This window comes from Amblyraja radiata, unplaced genomic scaffold (genome assembly GCF_010909765.2).
Source record: "Amblyraja radiata isolate CabotCenter1 unplaced genomic scaffold, sAmbRad1.1.pri S109, whole genome shotgun sequence".
Lineage (NCBI taxonomy): Eukaryota > Metazoa > Chordata > Chondrichthyes > Rajiformes > Rajidae > Amblyraja > Amblyraja radiata.
The window spans coordinates 1,254,673-1,262,526 of NW_022630099.1; positions in this window are offsets into that span (position 1 = coordinate 1,254,673).

Genomic DNA, 7,854 nt, shown 5'->3' on the forward strand with positions numbered 1-7,854 from the left:
AGAGCGAAATTTAATTCCGAAGCTGTGAGCTCTGGTCCTAGACTCTCCCACCAGTGGAAACGAACTTTCAACGCCCGCTCTACCTATGTCTTTCATTACCCAGTAAGTTTCAATGAGGTCTCCTCTCAACTTTCTAAACGAAGGGGTGGGGAGGCCCGATGCTGTCAAACGCACATTTATGTCAGGGCTTTCATATGAAGAAAAACTGGATAGACTCGGCTTGTACTCGCTAGAATTTAGAAGATAGAGGGGGGATCTTATAGAAGCTTACAAAATTCTTAAGGGTTTGGACAGGCTAGATGCAGGAAGATTGTTCTTGATGTTAGGGAAGTCCAGAACAAGGGGTCACACACAGTTTAAGGATAAGGGGGAAGTCTTTTAGGACCGAAATGAGAAAAACATTTTTTTTCACGCATAGAGTGGTGAATCTGTGGAATTCTCTGCCACAGAAAGTAGTTGAGGCAACAGTCCATTGGCTATATTTAAGAGGGAGTTAGATGTGGCCCTTGTGGCTAAAGGGATCAGGGGGCATGGAGAAAAGGCAGGTACAGGATACTGAGTTGGATGATCAGCTATGATTATATTGAATGGCGGTGCAGGCTCGAAGGGCCGAATGGCCTCGACTCATGCACCTATTTTTTATGTTTCTATGTTTCTATATGCTAACCCAGTCATTCCTGGGATCATTGTTACAAAACCTCCTCTGGACCATCTCCAGACCCAGGTCGTGCGCTGAAAGGCCTGTTCACGCGCGGTACTGTTCTAGCTACCACGTCCCTTGTCTAAGCGGCAGAAAGATGCGAGCGGGTGGGCGGGTTACTGTCTACAGAAAACCACCATGGTATGGTGGACCTAATGTCCGACTTCTTGGCAGAATACGTTCAGTGATATCCCTGAATTAGCACAGTCTATAGGAAATTGAACACGGTCACACGAGAACAGGACGGTCCGCCCACAATATCTGTGTAGAACATGCCACCGCCAACATTACAAATGTAACTTAAGATGTTCTGTCATAGAAACATAGAAAATAGGTGCAGGAGTAGAGGCCGTTCGGCCCTTCGAGCCTGCACCATTCGGCATTCAATATGATCATGGCTGATCATCCAACTCAGTATCCTGTACCTGCCTTCTCTCCATACCCCCTGATAGCTTGAGCCACAAGGGCCACATCTAACTCCCTCTTAAATATAGCCAATGAACTGTGTGGCCTCAACTATCTTCTGTGGCAGAGAATTCCATTGATTCACCACCCTCTGTGTGAAAGATGTTTTTCTCATCTCGGTCCTAAAAGATTTCCCCCTTATCCTTAATATTCTTTGCCTTAAAATTTGGCAATAGAATTCAGATATTACTACATGCTGTCATTTATTTGGTAATCTCAAATTTTACAATTGTGTTTAAATGTATTCATATTCATTGTCATGAAATGTAATCATTTTTACATATTTCTATTTTATAGATTATATTAAGTGACACTATCTGTAACAATTATTTTTAATGTTTGATATCTTATGCACATTGACATTGCATTTAACAAACAATTCTTATCTAATCTTACAAAATCTTATAGAAACTTACAAAACTCATAAGGGGTTGGACAGGCTAGATGCAGGAAGTTTATTCCCGATGTTGGGGAAGTCCAGAACAAGGGGTCATAGTTTAAGGATAAGGGGGAAATCTTTTAGGACCGAGATGATAAAAACATTTTTTACACAGAGAGTGGTGAATCCGTGGAATTCTCTGCCACAGAAGGTAGGCGAGGCCATAGTTCATTGGCTATATTTAAGAGGGAGTTAGATGTGGCCCTTGTGGCTAAAGGGATCAGGGGGTATGGAGAGAAGGCAGATATGGGATACTGAGTTGGATGATCAGCCATGATCATATTGAATGGCGGTGCAGGCTCGAAGGGCCGAATGGCCTGTTCCTGCACCTATTTTCTACGTTTCTATGTTTCTAATTCGAAATATATTATTCCATCTTACAATTACCGACATCATACGGTTTAAAATATTTTTATTTTCTTACATTCATCGACGTAAAATGAAATGATAGTTGCACAGCATACATATTATTTCTTGTTGTGTTGAGTTTTGGTCATGACGTCTTTCAAAATAATGTTATTTTTGTACAACTGTGTCTCGAACGGTACCGAATGCAGACGCCGCTAATTACACTCCCCGCCTTCTCCCCGCGGGGTACCTCGAGGGATATAATGGCTCCTCCACCGACCGCGCTTCAAGGCAGAGCAGCCCTCGTCTTCCCCGGCGGGACATGCATGAACCACCGAGAGGCGCTGTGTACGCGATCTACTATCCAGTGCTGGCCGCGTTCGGTGTCCCAGGTAATTTAAATTAGTTAATTTTAGTTTAATTTAGTTTATTGTTATTGTCCGGTGCACCCAAACATCGTGGGAAGCTTTTTCCTTGCATACTATCCAGTCAAAATTTAAATAATATTCGTGAATACAATGAAGCCGTTCTCAATGCAAAGATACAGGAGAAAGCGTGCAACATTCCCAGCCAAGATATACCACACAGGTCGTGTTGAGAATGGTTCTGTTATTGTCTCGTTACAGCTGAAAGCATTTCTTTGCATTAATCTAGACAATTTGAGCATATCCGGTTGCACAACATGTACAAACGTGTGTGCATAAAATCATAAAGGGAATAGATCGGGTAGATGCGCAGAGTCTCCTGTGCAGGTTAGAAACATAGAAACATAGACAATAGGTGCAGGAGTAGAGGCCATTCGGCTCTTCGAGCCTGCACCGACATTCAATATGATCATGGCTGATCATCCAACTCAGTATCCTGTACCTGCCTTCTCTCCATACCCCCTGATACTTTTAGCCACAAGGGCCACATCTAACTCCCTCCTAAATATAGCCTATGAAATGTGGCCTCAACTACCTTCTGTGGCAGAGAGTTCCACAGATTCACCACTCTCAGTGTTAAAAATGTTTAAGGGGTTGGACAGGCTAGATGCAGGAAGATTGTTCCCGATGTTGGGGAAGTCCAGAAAAAGGGGCCACACAGTGTAAAGTTAAGGGGGAAGTCTTTTAGGACCGAGATGACGAAAACATTTTTCACACAGTGAGTGGTGAATCTGTGGAATTCTGTGCCACAGAAGGTAGTTGAGGCCATTTCATTAGCTATATTTAAGAGGGAGTTAGATGTGGCCCTTGTGGCTAAAGGGATCAGGGGGTACGGGGAGAAGGCAGGTACAGGATACTGAGTTGGATGATCAGCCATGATTATATTGAATGGCGTTGCAGGCTCGAAGGGTCGAATGGCCTCTACTCCTGCACGTATTTTCTATGTTTCTAAGTTTATATGTTTCAATGAGATATCCTCTCATCCTTCTGAATTCCAGTCTATACAAGCCCAGCCGATCCCTTCCCTCCCGTACCACCCCCTCCACGGACACTTTCCCTTGCAACCGCAAGAAATGCAACACTTGTCCATTTACTTCCACCCTCGACTCCATTCAAGGACCCAAGGAGTCGTTCCAGGTGCGACAGAGGTTTACCTTCATCTCCTCCAACCTCAGCTACTGCATCCGCTGCTCTAGATGTCAGCTGATCTACATCGGTGAGACCAAGCGGAGGTTGGGCGATCGTTTCGCCGAACACCTCCGCTCGGACCGCAATAACCAACCTGACCTCCCGGTGGCTCAGCACTTCAACTCCCCCTCCCATTCCCAATCCGACCTCTCTGTCCTGGGTCTCCTCCATGGCCAGAGCGAGCAGCACCGGAAATTGGAGGAACAGCACCTCATATTCCCCTTGGGGAGTCTGAATCCTGGGGGCATGAACATAGAATTCTCACAATTTTGTTTGTCCTTGCTGTCTCCTCCCCTTCCGCAGCCCTCCTACTGTCTCCTCCTAACCCCCAGCCTTCGAGCTCCTCCTCCTTTTTCCTTCTTCTCCAGGCCCCCCCACCTCCGATCAGTCTGAAGATGGCGTTCGGCCCGAAACGTTGCCTTTTTCCTTCGCTCCATAGATGCTGCTGCACCCGCTGAGTTTATCTAGCTTTTTTGTGTGCCTTCGATTTTTCCAGCATCTGCAGTTCCTTCTTAAACCGATTATTTCACGGAACGGGATTGGGAATGGGAGGGGGGGGGGGGGGGGGTTAAGTGCTGAGCCACCGGGAGATGAGGTTGGTTGTTGCGAACTGATATATTGCATCTGCACATGAAATGGACCCATGCTGGATATGTGGTGTTGTTCCACTAGTTTACGCGTGGTGTCACTTTAAAAGTGGTTGTCTATCCCAAAATGCAACTAGAATTACATTAGATATAATTTATTACCACACAACCAGGGTCGGTGGAATTTGAATGAATGAATGAATGAATGAATGAATACGTTTATTGTCATTGCACAATACTGTGCAACGAAATACCATTACATCTCCTCCGGTTAAAAAAAATACAAACACGACAACCATTAACACATATGTACACTTATTAGTAAAAAATAAATAGGTATTTTAAAAGAATTTAAAAGAATTTAAAATAATTTAAAATAATTTGGCGGCATTTCTTGGAATTACATTTTGCTTCCCCAGCATTCTCTGTTGGAATTTAGCTCTTTTATCGCACATGGGTAGAAACTATTCTTTAGTCTACCGGTGCGAGCCTTCAGAGTCCTGAATCGCCTCCCAGAGGGTAGCAGAGTAAAAAGGTGGTTGGCAGGGTGGGATGTGTCCTGCTTGATATTTGTGGCCCGGCGCAAGCATCGGGCCCTATATATGTCATCCAAGGAGGGCAGTTGGGCGTTTGTAATGTTCTGCGCAGTTTTTATAATTCCCTGCAACGCCCTCCTCTCAGCCACAGTACAGCTAGCAAACCACACCTGGATTCCATAGGAGAGGATACTCTCCACGGCGCATCGGTAGAAGGACAACAGCAGCGGCTGTGAGACGTTTGCTCTCCGCAGAGACCTCAGGAAATACAGCCGCTGATGTGACTTCTTCACGAGAGTGACGGTGTTCATTTGCCATTTGAGGTCCTGGGAGATGTTTATTCCCAGGAACTTAAAGCCAGTGACTCTCTCCTCCATGTCTCCTTTGATTTATAAGGGAGCAGGTTCCTCTCTCCTCTTCCTCCTGAAGTCAACGACCAGCTCTTTTGCCTTTGATGGATTGAGTACCAGGTTGTTTTTGGTACACCAGACAGTCAGTTTTTGGACTTCATCCCTGTAGGCAGACTCGTCGTTGTTGTTTATCAGTCCCAACACAGTCGTGTCGTCCGCAAACTTGATGATCCTGTTTGTACTGTGTGTTGGTATACAGTCATAAGTGTATATTGTATACAAGATGGGACTCAGCACACAACCTTGTGGCGCTCCTGTGCTGAGCGTCAGGACTGGGGAGTAATTGGACCCCGTCCTGACAGTCTGTGGGCGGTCTGTTAGAAAGTCCTTAATCCATCCGCATGTGTTTGCATGAACACCCAGATCAGACAGCTTGTCCACCATTCTGCTGGGGATGATTGAATTAAATTCAGAACTAAAATCTACAAATAACATTCTCACATGTGAGCCAGGACGCTCCAGATGTGTCAGTGCAGAATGTAGAGCTATGTTGATGGCATCCTCCGTTGACCTATTAGCTCTATATGCAAACTGACGCTGATCCAGGGTGGATGGGAGTGAGGACTTAATGTGGGCCAGGACCAGCCGTTCAAAACACTTCATCACCGTTGAAGGGAGAGCAACAGGTCTATAGTCATTCAAGCTGGTAATGGCTGTTTTTTTGGGTACAGGCACGATGGTAGCAGTCTTAAAGCATTTGTCAGCAGCGATACAATAATAAAGAACATACAACCACAATAAAAATGTAACACAAACATCCACCACAGCATTCATCACTGTGGTGGAAGGCACAAAATTTGGCCAGCCCTCCTCGATCCCCCCCCCCCCCCCCCCCCCCATGGACAGGACCAGAGTCCAGAGTCAGTCCAGGATCGGTTCTTCCTCACCGGAGACCGCGGCTTTAAGTTGGTGTAGGCCGCAGGCCGGCGGTCGAGATTTAAAGTCTACGCCGCAGCCAGAAGCACCGTAGACTGCAGGGCCGCCGGTCGAAGCTCCCCTCCAGCGGTGATGGTAAGTCCATGCCGGACCCGCGGTAGAAGTTGGCTGCGGGCCGGCAGTGGTGGCTTCTTCTCCCCCCGGGTCCCCCACGAGGGATCCCGGGCTGTAGAGGCTGCACCAGCTGGAGCTCTGCAGACCGCGACTTCAGGCTGCGACTTCAGGCTGCCGGCTGCCCCGGGCCAGCGAAACGGAGCGCTCCCCTCCAGCGAGCCCCAGCGATGGCTCAAACGCTCCACAACGAGAGTCCACGCTGCGCCCGCCGCTGAAGCCCCGGGCGCGTCTCCGGGATAGGCCGCTCCGATCCTTGTTGTTAGGCCACGGGGGAGGCGACCTGGAAAAAGTCGCCTATCCAAGGAGGAGGCGACCGAAGCGGTTTCCCCCTTGCCCCCCCACACCACCCCCCACACAAAACACACAAAGGAACATTAAACACATACTTTAAAACTATAACACACTCCTTAGATTCCAGCATAAAACTTTGTAGATTTTGGAGTGATATTTTCGAAATATTCTCAAAATTATTTAAGATAAGGGAATCTAATACTGAAATGATTATACTTAGCGTAATGGAAGATGGGAATAAATTGAACACATCTCAACATTTATTTTTTAACTATGGTTTAATAATAGCAAAAAAATTAATACTTAAATTTTGGAAAAATACATCAATACCAACGCTTAAAATGTGGAATGCAAGTATGTTAAAGTGGTTAACGATTGCGCCTCTACTCCTGCACCTATTGTCTATGTTTCTATGTTTCTATGTTAACGGTTGTACATTTGCCAACAGTTAATATTGTCGCCATGGTGATCCTGTCGCGGGGGAGGTGCGGTCTATCCAGGTGTGTGACTATCTACCTGGTTGCCATGGCGGCGGCGGATCTGATGGTTCTCATCACCGCCGTCATTCTCTACCGCATCGTCGGCATTTACTTCCCCGGGAGTTACCTGTCGCTCACCTGGATCTGCCGCATCAAGTCCCCAGTCGCTTATGCATCCAGAGACTCCTCCGTCTGGCTAACCGTCGCATTCACCTTCGATCGCTTCGTGGCCATTTGCTGTCCCAACTTCAAACGCAAGTACTGCACCAGAAAAACGGCAGCGCCAGTCGTCGCTGGTATTGTAGCTATGAGTTGTTTGAAGAATGTCGGCTGGTATTTCGTTTTCGACCCGCTGTACTACGAGGGCAACCTTCCTTGGTATTGCCGAATAATTCCAAGTTTTGATACCTCGCCGTGGTGGAACGCTTTCTCATATTTCGATCGCATCATCACGCCCCTGCTGCCATTCGCGGTTGTATTGTTACTGAATTTCCTGACCGTCAAACGCATCGTCACCGCCAGCAGAGTCCGGAAGTAATTGAGAAATGACGCTCTCCCCGGGAAAGGTCCCGACCCCGAGATGGAGAGCCGCAGGAAGTCGATCATTTTACTCTTCAGCATTTCCGGAAACTTCATCCTGCTTTGGATGACATACATGGTGCATTATTTGTACTTTCGGATCACGAGAACCTTTATTTACTCTGGATACAACGACCCGGTGTTTATTCTCCAGAAAGCGGGGAATATGCTCCTGCTTCTCTGTTGCTGCACCAACACATTTATTTATACATTAACCCAGAGTAAATTCAGAGATGAGCTGAAGACAATAGTAACGTACCCGATCCGTCTGGTTGCTAAGTATGTTTAGTTGAGTTGAGTTCTGTTGAGTTGTGTTGGGTTGTGTTGGGTTGTGTTGTGTTAGGTTGGGTTGTGCCC